Source organism: Misgurnus anguillicaudatus, chromosome 20 (assembly GCF_027580225.2).
Source record: "Misgurnus anguillicaudatus chromosome 20, ASM2758022v2, whole genome shotgun sequence".
Taxonomy (NCBI): domain Eukaryota; kingdom Metazoa; phylum Chordata; class Actinopteri; order Cypriniformes; family Cobitidae; genus Misgurnus; species Misgurnus anguillicaudatus.
In genome coordinates, this window is record NC_073356.2 from 28,813,779 (window position 1) to 28,839,100 (window position 25,322).

A 25,322-nucleotide genomic window follows, 5' to 3' on the forward strand; every position below is an offset into this window, starting at 1 on the left:
TACTGAGGAAAAAAATCATGTACTGAACATTGATGGTCGTCTGGAATTGAGTCTTTTGGGTGGACTTGTCAATGTAAACGGAGCAGCCAAGTATCTCAATGATACCAAGAAGTCCTTCAAACAACAAAGACTTGCCTTACTTTATCATTTCACCTCCAGGTTTGAAGAGCTGACCATGAACCACTTGGCCTCTAAAAATATATCTCACCACGAGGTCTTTGATAATGATGCCGCAACACATGTAGTGACTGGAGTGCTGTATGGAGCAGATGCCTGTTTTGTGTTTGATAGAGAAGTTTCATCAGATGAGAATGAATACACAGTAAAAGGGGAAGTAAAAGCTGTCTTTGATAAACTTAAGAGTATTTCAGTAGATGCAAACATTGATCGGAACATAAATGATAAGCAGAAAACTGCTTTCACTAAATTCAGTTGTATGTTTTATGGTGACTTCCAGTTATCATCTAATCCAACCTATTTTGAAGATGCCTTAAAGATTTATGCTGAGCTTCCAAAAATGTTAGGAGAGAAGAAAGAACTTGTAGTTCCTTTAAAAGTGTGGCTTTATCCTTTAGATAAACTACATACAAGAGCTGCAAAACTTCAAAACGACATCAGCATTGGTCTAATAAAAGACATAGAATCAGTCATTGAGAGTTTAAATACAACTGAAATGAAATGCAATGATCTTCTGAATGAAACAGCTACACTGAGTTTTGCTGCATTTCATGATAAAATACAGCAAATGAAACAAAACTGTCACAACTACAAGCTGAGTCTTAGTGAGAAACTTGGCTCTTTGCTTCCAAAAATCCGTGGGGATCTGGAAAAGGAAACGGCTCTGAATGATCTTCTACATGATCATAGTGAATCTCCATTTAGAAGAAGTGAACTTGAGCAATGGGTGAAAGAGAGAGAGAAGGAATCTGAGATTATTAAAACATTGCTCAGGCAACTAAATGACTGTGGAGCAAAGGTAGAAGTTAATGTGGATAAAAGTTTGATGGATCTGGAAGTTGAAAATTTGGTTTGCTACACTTTCACATCATTTGAATGGCCAGATGTGCTCCTTTCTCAACAAAAGTCATACACGGATCCCTCATCAAAGGAAAAAAATTATAAGAGTATCCCTGATTCTACGCAACAGACCTGGCTCACGTCTGACATCAAAAAGTCCATAAGGAGCAACTTAAAGATGTTTAAAAACTTGATCGATTCAAAAGACCGCAAACCAGCTAAGTTTGTTGTTGGGTCTAAAGAAATGAAAAATTATCCAGGTTCCTGTATTCTCTTGTATGAAAATGATTGTGATGAAGCTGTTGTCTTTAATCCTCCTTTAAAACCAGCCGCTCCAATCACTGAACAGATCAGATATGACAGTGTTGTTTTGAAGGTGCCTCCATCATGTCCTCATACAGTGGAGCTCAGGCTGCTGTACAAAATGAAGGAAGGAAAAGACTGGAAATCTTACCCTGTGGCACAAGGTCAAGATACAGTAACTCTGAATGATCTGAGATCAGGCATTGAATATGAGATTAAGTGTGCAGCAGTGGGAAAACTGAACTACACTGTGGAGAGTGAAATCGCCAGAGTCAGAGAGGTATGATGCTCATTTATTAAAATAATTATGTGCAGCTGTTGAAGAATAATATTAATATTATTATAAAAAATAATAATATATAGAACATTAATATAATATTAATAATACTGTAGGTAATATCCAACTTTTTTGTTATGCCAAATGTTGCAAGGAATCTTTTAGGTTAGAAATATATATATATATATATAAAAAACATGAAATTTCTCCCATAATTTACTTACCCTCATGCCATCCTATAGGAGTATAATTCCTGTCTTTAACAAAACACAACTTATTTGTTAAATGGTTAACAATTCATGTGTTGAGCTTATTAACGAAAGTGATTCATACATTGTATATTTAATTTATCTCTTTTGCAGATGGTTGACTCTGATGTCAATTTGTTAACAGGACAAGGTGAACAGGACAAGAGTTATTGTAAGAAGCAAGATCCTGATGAGATGAATAATTTATTTAAAAGCTTTGATACATTTACAGTAGATGAGCTGAACGATGTTGAGGATCTTCCATTAGCAACAAACACAATCAAAGATGATGATGAGCTAAATATTGCTGTGACTGGAGAGTCTGGTTCTGGAAAGTCCACATTTGTCAATGCTTTCAGAGGTTTGGGAGATGAAGATGAGGACTCCGCTGAAACCGGTCCGGTGGAGACCACCATGGAACCTAAAGCTTATTTTCACCCTAAATTCAACAAAGTGAATCTTTGGGATCTCCCTGGAATTGGAAAGCCAAAGTTTAAAGCCAATGAGTACCTTCAGCGGGTTCAATTTGAGCGCTATGATTTTTTCATCATCATTGCATCAGATCGATTCAAAGAATGTCACGCCCAGCTGGCCAAACAGATCATGAGAATGGGGAAGATGTTTTACTTTGTCCGTTCTAAGACTGACTGTACCATTACTGCTGAAAAAAGGAAAAAAATCTTTGACAAGAGAAAGATCCTAGACACCATCCGTGAAGACTGCGAAAATGGTTTGTTTATCCATAATAACATATTTTTATTTTTAAAGTTAACATTATGTGTTTTCTTCAACAAAAATTGTAAAATATATACAATATTTATAATGAAACTTCTAGATTGTTCTATAATGCAATAATACCAATATAAATCATGCAAATTTAAAAAATACACAACAATGATATTATTAATAGGCTTTATGCCCAGCTGCACTACTTCCTGAACTTCAGCCAGCTCCTTGTTTCCTGTCTGCCATTATTGGACAAACTGATTAATGCAGGTGTTGCTGACCTCAGTAGTCACAACAACAATAATCAGTCACACCTGGATTAATCAGTTTGTCCAATAATGGCAGACAGGAAACAAGGAGCTGGCTGAAGTTCAGGAAGTAGTGCAGCTGGGCATAAAGCCTATTACATTATGAGTTGAATATATTATTAAGGATGCTATTTTGACCTATAGGGCTAAAAGGTTTTGGTATTAAGGCTCCTGATGTTTTCTTGATGTCTGGTTGGGAGATGGGCAAGTATGATATAAATCTGCTGCTGGAGAAGATGGAGCAAGAGCTTCCACAGCATAAGAAACTTATGCTGATGTTGGCTATACCGAATGTCACGTTGGAGATCAATGAGAGAAAAAAGAAAGCTCTGGAGGAAATAATCTCAAAAGAAGCCTTCAAATCTGCTTGTGTGGCTACAGTTCCTGTTCCCGGTCTTTCATTTGCTATGGATTTAGCCATCATAAAAAATGAAGTAGAAAAGTACTACAGTACCTTTGGTCTGGATGATTCATCCCTGCAGATGCGCTGTGAAAAATCTGGTAAGACCATAGAGGAACTGAAGGATGTGATGAAGTCACCACTTCATAATGGGATAAACTCACATACAATCTTAAGCTTGCTGGGTTCTACATCACTTCAAATAACAAAGAGAGCAGCTAAATATACCTTCAGTCTTATACCTGTACATGGCACAGTGATAGCAGGAAGTATGTCTTATCGGAATGTCTCAAGAATGCTACAAAAAGCTTTAGACATTATAGCTGAAGATGCAAAGAATGTGCTGATGGCTTTAATGGAGACTGACGTGTAGAAGAACGCCAGATTTCTCTGAATAAGTATACACATTGCACAAGTTTTACCTTTGAAATTCTACATAGTTTTTGGTTTTAGATATGCGAGTGAGAATTAGTCTCATTATAGTCCATTTACATATATATTTTCTTACATTTCACACTGCAATACACCAAAAGACACACACAAGTTTTGCATATTTAGACAAATGAATATGCAGTGCTCCTGTTTGATTTGAAGTTTAAAATAATTAAATTAAAAGGAAGACAGTGACTGTGAATTGTGATACAATTGTGGTATAGAGTTCTATTTTGCATTAACATTTAATTTAAAGCAGCTTTCATTGAGATTAGTGACCATTGACTGCAAACACTGTTTCTACCTAAATTTCAAACCCAAACCCAACTTCTACTGAAGGTTGGAGCAAATCTACAGGACTGAAGAGTACATTTTAAAGCATGTATTTGTTAGCAATTATTAAATTATTTTATGTTTCTCTCTTAACTTATATAACACTTATGGATAATTATATTGGGCTTATAGCAATATAATGGTGTCAAATGCTTACTTTTTACTGTTTTTGTTTTAAACATACCCTAATTGTGACACAAAATGTATACTGTTTACTGGCCTCCCAATTGCTAGTGATGTAAAGAAATGATCAATAAAGTACATCCACCTTGCTGTTTGGATTTCTGATTCTTTGTAAATGTAAATAGAACCTATTGTGCAAAATTCCATTTTTGAACATTAATGTATGTCCACAGTACAAAACCACCATATAATGGAAAAAATCAATTTGCCCCTTTGTATATTCCCCATGAATCAGAAACAGTGTATCAAGTTGAATTGTTTGTGTATTCAACAATTAGTAGTCAAAAACACACAGATTACATTTATGTAACACGCTGACCTGTTTAACCTATGTAGTATATATATCCTTGCTGAAAAAAACAGCATCAAACCAGCATGGACCAGCATGGGAACATAACATATGCAGGTCTTGCTGGTATGCTGGTTTTCCAGCAGGGATGTAGTTAGTTTAATGATGTATTTCTGTAAATCTGCTATAATTTGAGGATTAGTGTGGTAAAAAATCTGTAGAAATTACAGTATTACTGGGTATTACTGGCAACTAGCTGCCAGTAACTTAATGTAAACTTTACCTTTATGTTATCTACTGGCAACAGTTTGTTCAAAGTTAAATGAACATGAGACATTTTCAGTCTTTATCTTCTACAGTAAGTTACTGGCAACCAGCTGCATAATTACAGCAAATTTTTACAGTGTAGCATTATTTGCCCTGACATACTTTAGGCTATCATTGCCTCAGTTAATAAAGACATTGGACCTTATTTTAAGGATCTAAGTGCATGGTCTAAAAGCACATGGTGCAGACGCACTTATGGCATGTCCAAATCCACATTTGCTAGTTTAACGATGAAAAAAAAACGATTGATGCTCCAGAGCCACATGGTCCAAAAGGGTTGTACCTATTTTATGAAGGTAATATAGCACCTAAAAGATTTGCATGCGCATGATAAAATTTGTGAGAGTGAACGACATTGCATACATAAAATAAATAAAGGTGTAAATCAAGTTGCAAGCGTAAGAAAAAAGTTTTCAAAATTTTACTGTTAATCGTAAGTGTAATTCATGTCTTGTAAAAATGAACCTTCATATTTACATGAAATAAGTATGAACTGTATGCACCTGACCATAGTTTTTATGCGCCTATACACTTTTTTGGGCCTAAATACTGCCAAAAGCATTGCAAGTCTGCAATCAGTGGTATGCAATCAAAAACACAGGTTCATAAATGGCAAATATTAATTAATCGCACACAGTCTGTCTCTGTGTGTAATAAACCAAGTATAAATGACTTGTTGCATACTATTTCCTGTAGACAAAACACCTAACAAAACAGACAAGACACAACATTGTAAACAGCTTTAGATGTAAATCCTTGAAACCTATTTAAACAGCATCAGTCTACTTACAGTTTTTTACGATTGCTATGACAGATTTTTCAATACTTTTAACAAGTTTTCAAAACTCTTAACACAGTTAGCACTACATCCACCTATGTAAGCTATACTATTAACACATTTCTTGTTGCTTCAACACAAAATGCATACAATTAACACAAATTTAAAATGATTTAACTTCTTTTACAGACAGGCTCAAACAAGACCAAAACAGTAGATTTTGAATGTCAAATTTACAAATGCTTTAAAACAGCATGTCAAAACAGATAACACCATGTGCTAAACCTGACTTATAGTCAAAGTAAACAGCTGTTCAAATGATGAATTGAAACATAAATATATCTCCTGTATTTTATTCCATTGGGATTGAAAAACAACTTATTGTACCAATGCAAATATATAAATCACAGCTGATTTCCACCTAGGAAACACACTCAGGTTCTTTCAATTGCATGACTATATGGTATACACTACCCAGTCTCACAAAGTTTCGTGATATAGTCACGTATTTTTTTGATTCTTTTTTCGTGCTATTATCACGAAATTTCGTGTTTTTTCGTAGTCGTATAACGAATTCCTGTTTTCGTGTGATTATCACGTATTGGTTACTCGACTGTTTTTTCCTATTTTTAAACCATTGTCGCTTTGGTTTAGGGTTAGATTTGGTGCTTGCCTTAGAATGTCACTTAATATATTGATCTATACTATTTTTCCTGATTTATTTTTTTATATGTCGCCTGGCGTTAGGGTTAGAGTTGGGTTTGGTTAGGGATGTCATTTTATGTAAATCTAACCCTAAACCGAAGCGACAATGGTTTAAAAATAGGAAAAAACAGTCGAGTAACCAATACGTGATAATCACACGAAAACAGGAATTCGTTATACGACTACGAAAAAACACGAAATTTCGTGATAATAGCACGAAAAAAGAATCAAAAAAATACGTGACTATATAACGAAATTTCGTGAGACTGGGCTGGGTATACAATAGTGTAAAGGACGACCTCTTTAGGTCGATCTTGTGTGGAAAAGGAACAATATGAGCAACACAAAAAATAAGATATATGGCTGCACAAGTCAACTGAAGACCACCAGGTCAAGGGGAAGATTTTCCTCCAGTCCCACCTGGATGCAATAGATGGTGCATTCCCAGACATCACACCTGAACACTGTCAGAGACATGGCAAAAGGTTCTTCACAAGATGCCTTGCCAGAGAAAAATCAGGTGTAATGTGAATGAGAACATGTGGCCAAATAGAAACGCAATAGATTAGATGATGAGCTTTTCTTTTTTGCTTTATTCTTCAGTGGCCTTTTCTGTTTGTATTTGTTTATTTTTACTTTTTTACTGTAAATGGAAGTAATATTGAATATCTTGCAGTAATGTCGTAAATAGCCTACTGTAAGTTCTTTACTGCAGCAATTATGTCTACTTTTTTTGTTAGGGTTAGGGTTAGGTAACGTACTCTAAGATGGATGATCCATTTTTGTCTTGAATTGCTGCAGCAAAACAATCATAATACATTCATTTACTAAACCCAACTAAACAAAAATATAAAAAAGTTTTCAAAAAAAACAATAATCTATAGTCTATAATCTACTACAGTCTATAAGGACAGATTTACACATAAACTTATGCAGTTTTTGTTTTTCCACCTTATGTTTGTGTTTTTCATGACATTGTGTTATGATTGACTAAATGTTTTTGTTGGAAGAGAACATGTGTTGGTGATCTGGTATAGTAGTTGATTCTGAAACATGTTTACAGTGTTTTTGTAAACAGTGTGAGAGTTTAGTTTACAATGTGTGATTTTGAGGATAAAATTAACTGTTTTGCCAGTTGTGTGTTTTAGGTGTGTTGGTGCGTTAAGAGTTTAGAAAATTTGTTAAAAGTATAGAAAAAAGTGTCATAGCAATCGTAAAAAACTGTAAAAAAGTTTGACTTTCCTTTGTTTGAGTGCATGTGTGTGTGTGTGTTTGTTTGTGTGTGTGTGTGTGTGTGTGTGTGTGTGTGTGTGTGTGTGTGTGTGTGTGTGTGTGTGCGTGTGCGTGTGCGTGTGCGTGTGCGTGCGTGCGTGCGTGTGTGTTTACTTAGTAATTAATTAGCTTTGGGGACCAAATGTCCCCAGAAAAACAGGAATACCAGTAAATTTTTCACCTTGTGGGGACATTTTGTGGTCCGATAAAGAAAATAAGCTTCTAAATCAAACAGAATGATGTTTCTTAAAAATGTGAAGTAGGAGAAAGTTTTCTGTGAGGGTTGGGGTTAGGGAAATGGAATAGTTTGTACAGTATAAAAACCATTATGGTATTTCCCCACAAAACATGGAAACCAGACATCACTGGAATTCAAAAACTTAAACAGGCTCACTTGACACATGCGAAGAATTGTAGTATTGTTCAGCTGATAATAAAAATAGGTGTGCATCAGAAAGAATTCTTGTGGCTAGAAACTTTCCAGTCAAGCTTGTCAGACTATAAAAACTGCAAAACAACAAGCAGAGGTGAGATATGTATGCATACAATGACACATAAACAGAAATTTGTGATACGATCAAGAAAAAACAGGGAAATTGGTGACAGTATCACGAAAAAGAATCAAAACATTAAGTGACTAAAGGTACATAATTTCGTGTGACTGGGCTGTGTATGCATGGATATTTTGATGTTTGAAAGACCCCTTCCTGTTTTAGCAAATATAAAAAGTAACTATTTAGGTGCTAATTTTCGGTTTAGAAAAGGTGACAACTACATGTATGTGTATCATAGTTTGTTTTAGGGTTAAGTTAGCAGAGTTTTTAAGTATGTTTTTCTGAAAAAACAATACAATTCCAGTTTGCAGCATTCATGGCATCATGTCTGTGGAGTGTTGCTATAGAGTCGTCATTCATCACCATAGTTGCACAACAGGTTTGAAACACAAATAATTGTCTCTCATGTGCTATGTCACAGATTTGCAACATTGCCATCTTTCAGTCAATATACATTTTAAATTTTAAATTTGGTCCTTGACAGAGTGAAGCTGGAATAACGTTTTTGTGGATTAATAACTTTAATACTTCTCTGTACTCACAGAAGACCGAGGCTGCAGCACATCATAATTTTTACTACTTCTGATACTGCTTTTGAAATTTCGCTATAAATAAATTATTGTGATTACACTTGTCTTTCTTTTATGCTTTTTATTTATAACAACATTATTTTAATGTTTTATAGGTTTAGGGGTAGGACTGTATTAGCGGCTTAAATGCTATTGTTACAAAGGTTTTCCTATACATTTCTGTCAATTATGTTGCAGAGTATTAGAAGAATACATTACATATTTTTAAAATGTTTGTATAAAAAGGGTTTGGGTTTATGGTAATGTTTGGGGTAGTGTTAGGGTGGTAACATGATTTATCAGTGGTGGACGAATTACAGAAATCGTGTATTTGAGTAAAAGTAAAGATACCCAGGGTAAAATATTACTCGAGTAAAAGTAGAAGTACTTGCTTAAAATTTTTACTTGAGTAAAAGTACAAAAGTATCTGCCTCAAAATGTACTTAAGTACAAAAGTACTGTGATTTATTATGGCCGTATCATTTTTGTCACAAAACTCAAATTATGTGAAATAACTCTCTTGGCTAACCAATCAATTAATAAAAGGACATTAATAAATCAGACACTGAATTTCCTTTAGCATCAAATGAAATAACAGGATTTGAGAGCAGTAAGTCTCATTTCAAGATTTATTTGTTAAATAATTTATCAGTTTAAGTGTAATAAAAACTTGACTTAAGCACAGGTTCACAATAGTTTTCAAAACATTAAATACATAACGTTATCTAGAAATCAGTCTCCCTTTCTTTGACAAATAAAACAAGCCTTACAAAATATAATTTCAGAAACGTTTCATGTGGTTTAGCATGTCATATGTATATTGGGTAACGCTTTAGATTACAGCCCGGAAAGTACTGGGTAAGTACAGCGAATTTACAGCGTATGTTTCTGTAATTATAGTTTACTTATGAAGTACGTACATGTAATTATAAGGGAACAATTTATAATATTTGGGGAATAAGGGGTAAGAACCAGGAAAAATACAAATAATATATGCAGTAAAGTACTGTGTAAGTACAGCAAATTTACAGCATACGTTTCTGTAATTATAGTGTACTTATAAAGTACATTTGTGTCATTTTAAGGGAACAATTTATAATATTTTTGGAACAAAGGGGTAACAAGTGGCACTTTAATTTACAGCCCGCAGATGTTGTATTTACTCTGTAACTACGTGAAACAAGGGGGTAACAAGTCCCACTTTAATTTACAGCCCGCAGATGTTGAATTTACGCTGTAACTACATGAAACAAGGGGGTAACAAGTGCCACTTTAATTTACAGCCCGCCGATGCTGTACTTACTCTGTAACTACGTGAAACAAGGGGGTAAAAAATTTTGCCTTGCCTATTTTTAATTTAGCTTGATGACCCAACAAATTCCTGTACTCTTTTTCTTTCTTAAGGTAAGTAACTTTTATTGAAAATTCTAAATAAATTGTATCGTACTAATAAATAGCATAAACACATTAATTGAATTTCAAGTTTTGTTGTTCACCACGCACCAGCTATATGTGGAGAGGAGTCAATTCAGTGAATGTGTGTGTTCTCGCTAAATTACTCTCAAACATAAGATTGTTTTGCATGTAGCCTACGCCATATCACGTAGGCCTAATACTTGAAACGGTAGTCCGAAGTTATGAATTATTTACTGTATAAATAATTAGTAATGTCCCACGTTTTTAGCATATAAGTCATACATACCATGTAATATTAAAATAGTTAGCACTTAGTAATAAAATTCTTACTGCATATATTATTTGTATTTTTCCTGGTTGTTACCCATTTGTTCCCCAAATATTATAATTGTTCCCTTATAATTACACGTACCTACTTCATAAGTATACTATAATTACAGAAACATACGCTGTAATTTCGCTGTACTTACGCAGTAGTTTACTGCATATATTATTTGTATTTTTCCTGGTTGTTACCCCTTTATTCTCCAAATATTATAAATTGTTCCCATATAATTACACGTACTTCCTTTATAAGTATACTATAATTACAGAAACATACACTGTAAATTCGCTGTACTTATGCAGTGCTTTCCGGGCTGTAATCTAAAGCGTTACCGTATATGGTAATACATAATTAAATGTATTTATATATTTTGGAAGCAAAACTTTTGAAAATATTAATAACAATCTCAGTTACAGTTTTTTACGATTGCTATAACACTTTTTTCAATGCTTTTAACAAATTTTCTAAACTCTTAACGCACCAACACACCTAAAACACACAACTGGCAAAACAGTTAATTTTATCCTCAAAATCAACCATTGTAAACTAAACTCTCACACTGTTTACAAAAACACTGTAAACATGTTTCAGAATCAACTACTATACCAGATCACCAACACATGTTCTCTTCCAACAAAAACATTTAGTCAATCATAACACAATGTCATGAAAAACACAAACATAAGGTGGAAAAACAAAAACTGCATAAGTTTATGTGTAAATCTGTCCTTATAGACTGTAGTAGATTATAGACTATAGATTATAGTTTTTTTGAAAACTTTTTTATATTTTTGTTTAGTTGGGTTTAGTAAATGCATGTATTATGATTGTTTTGCTGCAGCAATTCAAGACAAAAATGGATCATCCATCTTAGAGTACGTTACCTAACCCTAACCCTAACAAAAAAAGTAGACATAATTGCTGCCGTAAAGAACTTACAGTAGGCTATTTACGACATTACTGCAAGATATTCAATATTACTTCCATTTACAGTAAAAAAGTAAAAATAAACAAATACAAACAGAAAAAGCCACTGAAGAATAAAGCAAAAAAGAAAAGCTCATCATCTAATCTATTGCGTTTCTATTTGGCCACATGTTCTCATTCACATTACACCTGATTTTTCTCTGGCAAGGCATCTTGTGAAGAACCTTTTGCCATGTCTCTGACAGTGTTCAGGTGTGATGTCTGGGAATGCACCATCTATTGCATCCAGGTGGGACTGGAGGAAAATCTTCCCCTTGACCTGGTGGTCTTCAGTTGACTTGTGCAGCCATATATCTTATTTTTTTGTGTTGCTCATATTGTTCCTTTTCCACACAAGATCAACCTATAGAGGCCCTCCTTTACTTTACAGTTTTTTACGATTGCTATGACACTTTTTTCAATACTTTTAACAAATTTTCTAAACTCTTAACACACCAACACATCTAAAACACACAACTGGCAAAACAGTTAATTTGATCCTCAAAATCACACATTGTAAACTAAACTCTTATACTGTTTACAAAAACACTGTAAATATGTTTCAGAATCAACTAGTTATACCAGATCACCAACACATGTTCTCTTCCAACAAAAACATTTAGTCAATCATAACACAATGTCATGAAAAACACAAACATAAGGTGGAAAAACAAAAACTGCATAAGTTTATGTGTAAATCTGTCCTTATAGACAGTAGTAGATTATAGACTATAGATTATAGGTTATAGAGTTTTTTTGAAAACTTTTTTATATTTTTGTTTAGTTGGGTTTAGTAAATGCATGTATTATGTTTGTTTTGCTGCAGCAATTCAAGACAAAAATGAATCATCCATCTTAGAGTACGTTTTATAAAAAAAGTAGACATAATTGCTGCAGTAAAGAACTTACAGTATTTACAACAGGACATTACTGCAAGATATTCAATATTACTTACATTTACAGTAAAAAAGTAAAAATAAACAAATACAAACAAAAAAAAGCCACTGAAGAATAAAGCAAAAAAGAAAATCTCATAATCTAATCTATTGTGTTTCTATTTGGCCACATGTTCTCATTCACATTACACCTGATTTTTCTCTGGCAAGGCATCTTGTGAAGAACATTTTGCCATGTCTCTGACAGTGTTCAGGTGTGATGTCTGGGAATGCACCATCTATTGCATCCAGGTGGGACTGGAGGAAAATCTTCCCCTTGACCTGGTGGTCTTCAGTTGACTTGTGTAGACATATATCTTATTTTTTGTGTTGCTCATATTGTTCCTTTTCCACACAAGATGGACCTAAAGAGGCCGTCCTTTACTCTATTGTATACCATATGGTCATGCAATTGAAAGAACCTGAGTGTGTTTCCTATGTGGGAATCAGCTGTGATTTATATATTTGCATTGGTACAATAAGTTGTTTTTCAATCCCAATGGAATAAAATACAGGGGATATATTTATGTTTCAATTCATCATATAAACAGCTGTTTACTTTGACTATAAGTAAGGTTTAGCACATGATGTTATCTGTTTTGACATGCTGTGTGAAAGCATTTGTAAATTTGACCTTAAAAATCTACTGTTTTGGTCTTGTTTGAGCTTGTTCGTAAAAGAAGTTCAAGCATTTTAAATTTGTGTTAATTATATGCCTTTTGTGTTAAACCAACAAGAAATGTGTTAATAGTATAGCTTACATAGGTGGATGTAGTGCTAACTGTGTTAAGAGTTTTGAAAACTTGCCAAAAGCACCGAAAAATCTGTCATAGCAATCGTAAAAAACTGTATTGTATACCATATAGGCATGCAATTGAAAGAACCTGAGTGTGTTTCCTAGGTGGGAATCAGCTGTGATTTATAAATTTGCATTGGTACAATAAGTTGTTTTTCAATCCCAATGGAATAAAATACAGGAGATATATTTATGTTTCAATTCATCATTTGAACAGCTGTTTACTTTGACTATAAGTCAGGTTTAGCACATGATGTTATCTGTTTTGACATGCTGTGTTAAAGCATTTGTAAATTTGACATTCAAAATCTACTGTTTTGGTCTTGTTTGAGCTTGTCTGTAAAAGAAGTTAAAGCATCTTACATTTTTGTTAATTGTATGCATTTTGTGTTGAAGCAACAAGAAATGTGTTAATAGTATAGCTTACATAGGTGGATGTAGTGCTAACTGTGTTAAGAGTTTTGAAAACTTGTTAAAAGTATTGAAAAATCTGTCATAGCAATCGTAAAAAACTGTAATAGGGAGCACTCCAATCCACCTGCCTGTTTAAGCATCATACACTGCATGGCTAGTCAAAATGTCATTTATATTTTACAACAGTGTTGATAGTGATTAATTGTCATTTCAAAATAACAGAGCACTGAGCTTCAAATACAATGATGAACTTAAGTGAAACAGCTAACTATACGGCTAAAAATTGCTTCAGCCTGCATAGCTTAAAGTTCATGATAACGTCGTATATATTTTAGCAACACAATTAACAGTTTTCTGCAAGCTACTGTTAAGATTGCTCATTTAAAAATTTAACCAGAATAAAAATGGCTTACATCTACGCGTTTCCTTAGATTTGAAAGAGTATTCTTTTAAAACGAAATAGCACAGTTTCAAGGCAGGCAGAGAAGACACGAAGGACTCGTTCTTTTATTCAAGGACTTAAAAAAACTCGCGTAAATAAGGCCATTGTTGTTGTGACGGGTCAGTTATCTCCTCCGTTGTTTTTGAATGCAGTTTCATTCTCCAAACGATGCATTGGCTGGCTGCTGCACTCGCGTGACTCTCGTAGCTTACGTGAAACAGCGCGGCAACCAAAACAAGTTCAAAACGAAGCGCATGCTGTACCCTGATTGGTGGTTTGACGCATCACGTGTGCATCTTAGGTTTTTTTGTGCAGCTTTAGTTTGCCCAGTTACATTTTTTATCCACTGATAAATAAAAAGGAACGACTGATTTTTTCAAATGTAGTGGAGTAAAAAGTAAGATATTTGACTTTAAAATGTAGTAAAGTAAAAGTAAAAGTCTCCCAAAATAAAAGTACTTGAGTAAAGTACAGATACGCGAAAAAATTACTTAAGTACAGTAACGAATTACATTTACTTCGTTACTGTCCACCACTGTGATTTATAAAACCGTTAAAGGGAAATTCTACAGCAATCTTTATGGTATATAAATGTTTTACGTTTTGTAGCTGTAAAAACATGGTAATGCTACAATTAAATTACAATACATCTATATTGTAAGCTTTAGCATCTATTTACAGTTTTTTACGATTGTTTACACACTAAAACATAAATTTCCACACAATTTGCAAAATTCTACTCCAATGAGCAAAACACCTCCACGGATTTGCACAACATAACACACAATGTTTGCTTCACCCTTTTTGCAAAACATTACACACAGTGATTTGTAAAACTTTACACACATTTTCACACCGTATACACAGACAAGGATTGTGAGGTTACTTCCTTGTCATAACAAAGCCCTGGATTGCCAATTACCACACTAATGAATGAATTGGATAGTCACATCCACCAAGTGTGGAAGCACATATGTGCTAATTTGAAAACGCAGCACTCAGGTGTGCAATAAAGGCAACTTTAATAAAAATGGAAAGACTAGAAGAAGAAGAAAAAGAAGAAGAAGAAGAGAAAGAAATGTAATTGGACACAGGGCAATCCCCAATGTGCCAGGGCAGCGAGGGGTAACATCACCCTTTGCGCTGCTATTACACAAAATGGGGTCCTCCACCATCATGCAAATATGGGATCCTATAATGCAATCTAGTACTTGTATTCCTTGACAGATTGCACAAGATTGTCACAGCATTAAACCAAGTGGACCAGATGTGGTACATTGTCATTTGGAACAATGTCTCATTCCATCGGGCTGCTCTGGTCCAGAATTGGTTCCATGCAGCACCCTGAATTTGAAGTCTTATAACTTCCCTCATACTCCCCCTTCCTGAATCCAATAAAAGAGTTTTTTTTCAGCATGGCGGTGGAAGGTATATGGCCTGTGTGGCCCTATGACCGTGTGCCCCTCATTTAGGCCATGGAGGAGGCCTGTGATCATATCGAAGCAGCTTCTGTGCAGGGGTGGATTCGTCACATGCGGCGATTCTTCCAAAGGTGCCTTGCCAATGAAGACATAGCCTGTGATGTGGATGAAATCTTATGGCCTGATGCAGCCAGTCAGAGAGATGATGTAATAGTTACAGTATACTTGTTTCTTTTTTCTTTTACAGAAGTTTTTCTTCAGAGTCAAAGTGTATGTACTTCATGCATTATTTTTTATTTGTCTACAGATGTTATTTGTTTCAATGATTTCATTGTTGTTTGATTACTGTAACTGATTATGGTAAGAAATACTGTTAGAATTGAAATAAATACTTGAAATATTCAGTCTGCAGCATCAGTGTTGTGCAGTGCTTGGTAAGTTTATAATAGGCCTATTTGTGTACATTCTCCTCTTATCTCAAACTAATTTTTGTGGATTGTTGTGGGTTTGTCACAATTTTTTATCTAAATTATCCCTTACATAACAATGTCTGGACAAAAATCTAGCGCATGCTATTTCCTAAAATATTTTTTTTACAAATGTGTTTTTTATTTATCACGGCAGTGTGAAACTGGCTGCAATAGTGTCTGATCATTTAGGACTGTGTTGGTTAAATGAAAACTAGCATTTTCACAAATATGTGTATATGTTTTGACTGAAGTGTGTATGTTTTGACTTAAACGCGTCATTTTGCAAACAATCTAGGAATTATGCAAATTGAGTGTGGTGTTTGGATAACTGTGATTATATTTTGATAAAAAGAACCCAGTTTTCAAAATTGCGTGTAAACAATTGAAAAAAACTGTAAAAAAAAGAATGTTTTGTGTTTTTGAAAGTTGTGTATTACAGTTTTTTTCGATTGCTAAACGACAGTTGGCACAACTGGAGCTACATGTGCAAAACTCTAACTACAGTCTGCAATACCAAAAGTCACCTGAGCTAAACTGTACATATCACCTGCAAAACTCACTTCAAGAAACACAACTCTAAACACATGACTCAAAACAGCTCAGTGCAGCCAAACACTATACACAACCCTCAATGAGATAACACACATTGTCACTCACAACACACTGAGAGGAAAAACACTAACATCAAACACCAATACACAAAATACTAACTTTTTATCTTGCAATTTCAGTGACTTCATACAAAGTAGTGTTTTCTTCAAGGGAATATTTATTTGTTGATTGACTTTTCACATGATTTATTGAAATTTTTAGAACAGAACAATTCTTTAAGGTAAATTAAAATTAGTCTGTAGTAATTTATGGAATTACAGTAATGAGAAAAAAAAGGTAGAAACTAAAAGTACATACTGTAATTCAAACAAATACAGTTTTTTACGATTGCTATGACAGATTTTTCAATACTTTTAACAAGTTTTCAAAACTCTTAACGCAGTTAGCACTACATCCACCTGTGTAAGCTATACTATTACTGTAACACATTTCTTGTTGGTTTAACACAAAATGCATACAATTACAGTTTTTTTCGATAGCTAAACGACAGTGGGCACAACTGGAGCTACATGTGCAAAACTCTAACTACAGTCTGCACTACCAAAAGTCACCTGAGCACAACTCTTAACACATGACTCAAAACAGCTCCGTGCAGCCAAACACTAAACACAACCCTCACTGAGATAACACACACTGTCACTCAGAACACACTGAGGGGAAAAACACTAACATCAAACACCAATACACAAAATACTAACTTTATATCTTTACAGTTTTAACAATTTCAGTGATGTCACACCAAGTAATTTTTTCTTCAAAGAATGATTTATTTATTGATTTATCACATGATTTTTTTTAGAACATCATAATTTTTTAAGGTAAATGAAAATTAGCAGTTTGCTTCAGTTGTCTGTAGTAATTTACGGAATTACAGTAATGAGAAAAAAAGGTAGAAACTTAAAGTACATGAAAGGTAATATTATATATAAATGAAATATATATATGAAATTGGAATTTATATTTATATGAAATTGTAATCAGCAGTGTTTGAAAGGCACAAGGCTGAAATCTTTTCTGTTTTGAATGTGTGGTTCACAGTTTTGACAGCAGTGTGTTAGCATTTGAACAAAGTGCTGTAAATCCACTGTTTTGTTCAGGTTGTGGTTAAAGTCATGGGATAAGTGTGTAAAGTTTGGAAAACTGTGTTCAAGCAATGAAAAACCAACTAGAGTTTGGTCCACATGAACTGATGCTGTGCAGACTGTAGTTAGAGTTTTGCACATGTGACTCCAGTTGTGCCCACTGGCGTTTAGCAATCGAAAAAAACTGTAATAGTCAAAGTAAACAGCTGTTAATATGATGAATTGAAACATAAATATATCCCCTGTATTTTATTCCATTGGGATTGAAAAACAACTTATTGTACCAATGCACATATATAAATCACAGCTGATTCCCACCTAGGAAACACACTCAGGTTCTTTCAATTGCATGACTATATACCTAGTATACCATAGTGTAAAGGAGGGCCTCTTTAGGTCGATCTTGTGTGGAAAAGGAACAATATGAGCAACACAAAAATAAGATATATGTCTGCACAAGTCAACGGAAAACCACCAGGACAGTTTTCCTCAAGTCCCACCTGGATACAATAGATGGTGCATTCCCAGACATTACACCTGAACACGGTCAGGGATGGATAAGACATGGCAAAAGATTCTTAGTAGATATCAGGTGTGATGTGAATGAGAACATATGGCCAAATAGAAACGCAATAGATTAGAGGATGAGATTTTCCTTTTACTGTACTTTATTTTACAGTGTTTTTTTCTGTTTGTATTTTTTTTACTTTTTACTGTAAAAGGAAGTAATATTGAATATGTTTGTTATCTTGCAGTAATGTCCTGTTGTAAATACTGTAAAGTCTTTACTGCAACAATTCTACTTTTTTTCATAAACCGTACTCTAAGATGGATGATTCATTTTTGTCTTGAATTGCTGCAGCAAAACAAACATAATGCATGCATTTACTAAACCCAACTAAACAAAATATAACCAAGTTTTCAAAAGAAACTGCAGTGCAAAACTCAGTCTATAATCAATTCAATCTACTGTCTATTGTATAAGGACAGACTTACACATAAACTTATGCAGTTTTTGTTTTTCCATCTTATGTTTGTGTTTTTCATGACATTGTGTTATGATTGACTAAGTGTTTCTGTTGGAAGAGAACATGTGTTGGTGATCTGGTATAACTAGTTGATTCTGAAACATGTTTACAGTGTTTTTGTATAGTGTAAGAGTTTAGTTTACAATGTGTGATTTTGAGGATAAAATTAACAGTTTTGCCAGTTGTGTGTTTTAGGTGTGTTGGTGCGTTAAGAGTTTAGAAAATTTGTTAAAAGTATTGAAAAAAGTGTCATAGCAATTGAAAAAAACTGTAAATGAGGGGCTGATCCTGCCTCTCTATAGCATCAGACCACTACCTGCCACCCTGCCCCCTCGCTCGAACTGATTTTGCCAAGTGGTTGATGTCCTCAGGCCAACATTATGTTGACCCTGGAACAACATTTCAATCAACCAATCAGATTTCCGAAATAAGATTATAGTTTGTTTTACGTAAATTTAAGCTTACAACCAAGATTAGCTGTTTCTAGACCATTGTTTTTTACTTACTGTATCATGTCCCTCTGATTTTAGGGTTTGGTTATGGTTAGGGTTGGGGTTTGGGGTAGGTTTAGGTTTTATTTAGAAAAATGTTGTCCTTGGGTCAACACAATATGTTGCCCTGAGGACATCAACCACTTGGCAAAATCAGGAGAGCCCTTCTGCTCCCACAAACCCGTCATTTCCAAAATGTGTCTTTCTGAGCTATACCTATCATAATTTTATATATATATATATATGAAATTGGAATTTATATTTATATGAAATTGCAATCAGCAGTGTTACAAGACTGAAATCAATTCTGTTTTGAATGTGTGGTTCACAGTTTTGACAGCAGTGTGTTAGCATTTGAACAAAGTGCTGTAAATCCACAGTGTTGTGCAGGTTGTGGTTAAAGTCATGGGATAAGTGGGTAGAATTTTGAAAACTATGTTTAACCAATGAAAAACCAACTAGAGTTTGGTTCACACGAACTGCTGCTGTGCAGAGTGTAGTTAGAGTTTTGCACCTGTGACTCCAGTTGTGCCCACTGGCGTTTAGCAATCGAAAAAAACTGTAATGCTGTGTATTACAGTTTTTTTCGATTGCTAAACGCCAGTGGGCACAACTGTAGTCACATGTGCAAAACTCTAACTACAGTCTGCACAGCAGCAGTTCATGTGGACCAAACTCTAGTTCGTTTTTCATTGCTAGAACACAGTTTTCAAAACTTTACACACTTATCCCATGACTTTAACCACAACCTGCACAACACTGTGGATTTACAGCACTTTGTTCAAATGCTAACACACTGCTGTCAAAACTGTAAACCACACATTCAAAACAGAAAAGATTTCAGAATTATGCCTTTCAAAGACTGCTGACTGCAATTTCATATAAATATAAATTCCAATTTCATATATATATTTCATTTCTATATAATATTACCTTTCATGTACTTTAAGTTTCTACCTTTTTTTCTCATTACTGTAATTCCGTAAATTACTCCAGACTACTGAAGCAAACTGATAATTTTCATTTACCTTAAAAAAATGATGTTCTAAAAAAAATAATGTGATAAATCAATAAATAAATCATTCTTTAAAGAAAACATTACTTGGTGTGACATCACTGAAATTGTTGAAACTGTAAAGATAAAAAGATAGTATTTTGTGTATTGGTGTTTGATGTTAGTGTTTTTCCTCTCGGTGTGTTGTGGGTGGCGGTGTGTGTTGTCTCAGTGGGGGTTGTGTTTGGTGTTTGGCTGCACTGAGCTGTTTTGAGTCATGTGTTAAGAGTTGTGCTCAGGTGACTTTTGGTAGTGCAGACTGTAGCTAGAGTTCTGCACATGTAGCTCCAGTTGTGCCCACCGTCGTCCAGCAATTGAAAAAACTGTAACAGAGACACCATGCTTGACTGTCAAACACTGGTTTAATTTGAATCCTTATGTTCATGTAAAAACATACAGACTATAATGCAACATTACTTTTGTTTGTTTTGTGTTTGTTTTTATGATGAACCCAGAATCAAAGATGCTGCATTTTGAATGTATGTATTCACACATAAATGGTAAGAATTCACAAAAAGAAAGAACATTTTAAACAGTTACGATTTCTTTGTAATGTTGCACTTTTATCTTGTTGTTTTTATAGATGTTGTTCTTCACATAACCTGTCACGTGCACAGCCTTTAACAAATAAAAAAAAAACAAGTCAGACTAAGTCAGTATTCGCTTATTGTTACTATGGTGATTTGAGCAGTAAAAATGAAAGTAAATTGTATGGGTGGATCTCTAGTTATATTTCTGTTCAGTAGGAGCTTTAGGTGCACACACTGCTTTTACTGAGAAACAAACACTTCACAATCAATCTTCTGATCCAGAAACATCTTGAAGTGTCACTTGTTCTGAAGGTAAAACATTACATTTTGTTCTTATATCACAACGCAGATGTTAATCACTTAAAAAAGTTGTTTACAATATAACAATAACCCCAAGTACCAATGTCTTTTTTAGATGGCTACATGTGATGATATTACTAAAGTTACACAGGAGGAGCTGAAAGAAGTTCAGGAAACTTTATCTACTCCACATATTTCATCAGCAGAAAACACAACTGAACCTGATGAAGAGTATGTTATCATTAAACAAGAAGATCTGGACCATATCCACTCTGGATCTGCCAACAGCAATTCAAAAACTCAAGAACTTTATTGACCAGGAAGAGCGCGTCGAGTTAAATATTGCTGTGACAGGGGAGTCTGGTTCTGGAAAGTCCTCATTTGTCAATGCTTTCAGGGGTTTAGGGGATGAAGATGAGGGCTCTGCCAAAACAGGTGTAGTGGAGACCACCATGGAAACTGAGGTTTACCTTCATCCAAAATACAAAAATGTTAAAGTGTGGGATCTTCCTGGAATAGGAACACCAAACTTCAAAGCCGATGTGTACCTTGAGCAAGTCAAGTTTGAACGCTATGATTTTTTCATCATCATTGCTTCAGATCGTTTCCGAGAATGCCACGCCCAGCTGGCCAAAAAGATCATGAGAATGGACAAGAAGTTTTACTTTATTCGTTCTAAGATCGACACAAACGTTGATGCTGAAAAAAGGAAGAAGAGCTTTAACCTGCAAAATACACTAAATGTTATACGGGAGGACTGTGAAAAAGGTAAACATATGTATATGTAAATGTGTGTGTGCATTCATGCATGTGAGTTTACATAAATAAATCAATTAAGAAATACAGCATATATTCATTACACACTTTCATTTTTTTCCAGAGCTACAAAACATATGCATTGAGGATCCTATTGTGTTCTTGATCTCTTGCTTTTACCTGGCCAAATATGATTTCAATTTACTTCAGGAGAGGATGGAGGAAGATCTCTCCAAACATAAGAGACGTGTGCTAATGTTGGCTATACCGAATATCACATTGGAAGTTAATGAGAAAAAAAAGAAAGCTTTAGAAAAAGACATCATTAAAGCTTCCCTCATGTCTGCTGGTGTTGCTGCTATTCCTCTTCCTGGTCTTTCATTTGCTGCTGATTTATTGATTATAGACAAGGAAATAGAAAAGTACTACAATGCCTTTGGTCTGGATGATTCATCCCTACAGATGCTCTGTGAAAAATCTGGAAAGACCATAGAGGAACTGAAGAACGTCATGAAGTCACCACTGCATCGTGGGATAAACCCAGCTACAATCCTAAGCTTGCTAGGAGTGGCATCCGTGTATGCATCAGAAAGTGCAGTTGAATATGCCTGCAGTCTCATACCTGTACTTGGCACAATGGTGGCTGGAGGATTGTCTTATGTGACTGTCTCAAGAATGCTAAGGAAAGCTCTGAATGAGTTAGCCGACGATGCCAGGAATGTGCTGATGACTGCACTGCAGACTGAAGTGTGATGAAATGGCAAAAACTGTTGCATTTTGCAAAGCATACGTTGCAGCACCACAATGCAAAATGTATTTTAATAATTTTTTAAAATGGTTTTTAGCTATTTGAGTAAGAATTAACCCTTTTATATAGAATAGTTGCTAAACCCAAACAATATTATATCAATGTAATGATGCAGTTTCTACTACTAGATTACTAATTCAATTACTGGCATTTATTATTATTATTTGTGTGTATGTTTTCTTTCTTTTAAGTCATTTTTAATACTTTTAATATTCTAATATTTTGCTCAGACATATGTCAATACTGAAAAACCAGAAGGTTTTTGGTTTGGGTATATGAAGAGAAATCAATGATATTTTCCTCTGCAATATTGGTCTTGATTTGGTAAACTATTGTATAGTTGCACTTTTTCTTTCTACTTCATTTGCAATACTCTAATCAATAAGAATTAGACTTGCTAAAAGTGTTTTAAGTTAGCAACAGCAGTGTGTAACTGGTTCAAAAAGATTGAAGTCTTATGAAATGTGTGTGTTTCTTATGGTAACAAAATATTGTTTTTATAAAGTCGTGTATAGTTTTGACAAAAGTGTTCCATTTTGCAAATGATCTGAAGTGTGTGCTACTTGGGTGTAGGGTTGTGTTAATTGTGTGTAGTGTTTTGACAAACCGGGCCCTGTTTTCAAAATTGCGCTTAAGCAATCGTAAAAAAAACTGTAATCAAAAATTGTAAAGTTGCTTTGAATAAAGTATCAAGTGCATAAAATGTTAATGCAATGTAAATAATGTTATATCTATTATGTTAGATAAGTAAGATGTGATCTTGGATCAACATTTTCCGTTGATCCTGGATCAACGTTTTAATCAAAGATACCCCAACCTACCCTTAACTCAAACCTTAACCATCTTTAAACCCTCAAATTAGTGTGAAATAATAATTTAAGGAGCATTTCTTAAAAGATCCTAACCCAATTCTAAACCTAAATCTAACATGCACACTAATCTTAATCCTGCAATCTGGTTGGTTAATGAAAATGTTGATCCAGGACCAAATATGGTGTTGATCCAGGATCACATCTTACTTGGTGAAATCACGTTCACCACTGTACCTATTATCCGTAAATGTCAATATCTCTCTTTTCAAATATGCCAAAAAGGTTGTACAATAACTAACCTTAATCTGGGTGTATGAGGATATGCGTTGTGTTCAACATCACAAAAACTCTTAAACAAGCAATGTTACAAACAAGCTCATATAGCAAGATTATTTTATATCATGTTCTTACAAAGACATATGATCAATAGGTGTAGGAGGAAAGACTTAAATGTTTAACTCCACAGGTGTGCTACGTATATGCTGTACACATTTCCTTGTGTTGCAAATTAAAACAAGAATAATTGCTGGTTACTACAAGAATGGAAAGATGAAAATTTTCAATACTAAACCAGACATGCTAATGCACAGCAATGTGACAGTTGCAATTTTTACATTTATTCAGTATCTGCATTAGTTACTAGTAATGAGTTAAGTAATAATATTACTGTCTCTGGTAACTAGTAGTATTACTTATTACTAAAACAAATTTTGTAAAACCGGGACCATCCAAAAAAAAACAACTGGTTACTCGTCACTTTTTGTAACAATCACTGATTATTAAAATTCAAAAATCCAATCATCTATGTACCCACGTGAAATTAACAACACAGGAAGCTAGCTGGGTGAGTATGAGACAAGCATCAAGCACTTTTGTTCTTTAAATTATTTCATATAGTAAACAGAACATTTTAAAAACTTTTGCTTAATGCTTAGTCAAGTGTATCTTATTTACATTTTGAATCATTTAAAAGCAGGGTGCATGATCTCTGAAGCCAATGATGACATTTGAAATCACCTATACGCACACTCCAATAGAATCTGGACCTTCTTTTGATATACCCGCCCCACACATACGCAACCCAGGCAATAGGTGTGTTCGAGATCATCAGGCGCTGCGCAGACCGATCGGCGAGGTTTGCCGCTTGCAGTCGAGGGAGGAACTGAAGACGGAGCCGTCAAGCCGGACACCTGCTGCTTGCCGTAGTGACGTGTGCGCCGTGTTTCCTTGTTTTTAATCGCAAATGAAGTGAATTAGATGCTGAATTTGATAAAACAAACCTTTTAATAAAAAGTTGCAACCAGAAACATTTAATATCGAATATTTTAATTGCTGCTTATACTGTATACCCGAAAATAACGGGAAACGAGCCTATATTATTAAAATACCAATAGAGTTTGTTATTGTCATTTTTATTTTATTACACGACACAATTTAACATATTTAAGCATATTAAAGTGTTTTTCCTGTTTTAAAACCTGAATTTATAATGTTTATTAGTGGAACTAAAGGTTGGATTAAACTTGAAACGCATGTGATCGTTGTCATCAGTGAGGCGACCAATCACGTTAAGCTGTTACGTCTGAGAGGCTGCACCGGCTGAGCTAGCCGGTTACTCTCGAAACGCTCTCGCGGTACTTAAAAACCACATGACACAGTCACGTGCCTGCAGCGCCAGCTTAAGTTGGACAAAGTTACTAAACGGAATGCACTGCTTCAAGTCAGCCGCCAATCGGTCTGCGCAGCGCCGCATGAAGTCGAACACACCTTATGATGTTGGTTAGTAGACACGCCCCTTACTGCTGATTGGCTACAAGTGTGTCCCTTTTCCAAAGTGTTTTTCAAAAATCATGCACCCCACCTTTAAACTGTTTTAGAAAATAATTTAAGTTTTTCTCTCTTTTTCTCTCTGTCTTGCTGTGATTTGAACAGTTTGAGTAAAT

At 34.6% G+C, this 25,322-nt stretch overlaps 1 protein-coding gene and 1 pseudogene across 1 annotated transcript in view; both read left to right on the plus strand.

Moving 5' to 3' along the window:
- LOC129454938 (interferon-inducible GTPase 5-like) overlaps window positions 1-25,322 on the plus strand; it is a 197,576-nt gene that overhangs the window by 156,879 nt on the left and 15,375 nt on the right. The gene's annotated exons all lie outside the window — the stretch shown is intronic.
- Window positions 21,102-22,755, plus strand: LOC129454937 (interferon-inducible GTPase 5-like; annotated as a pseudogene).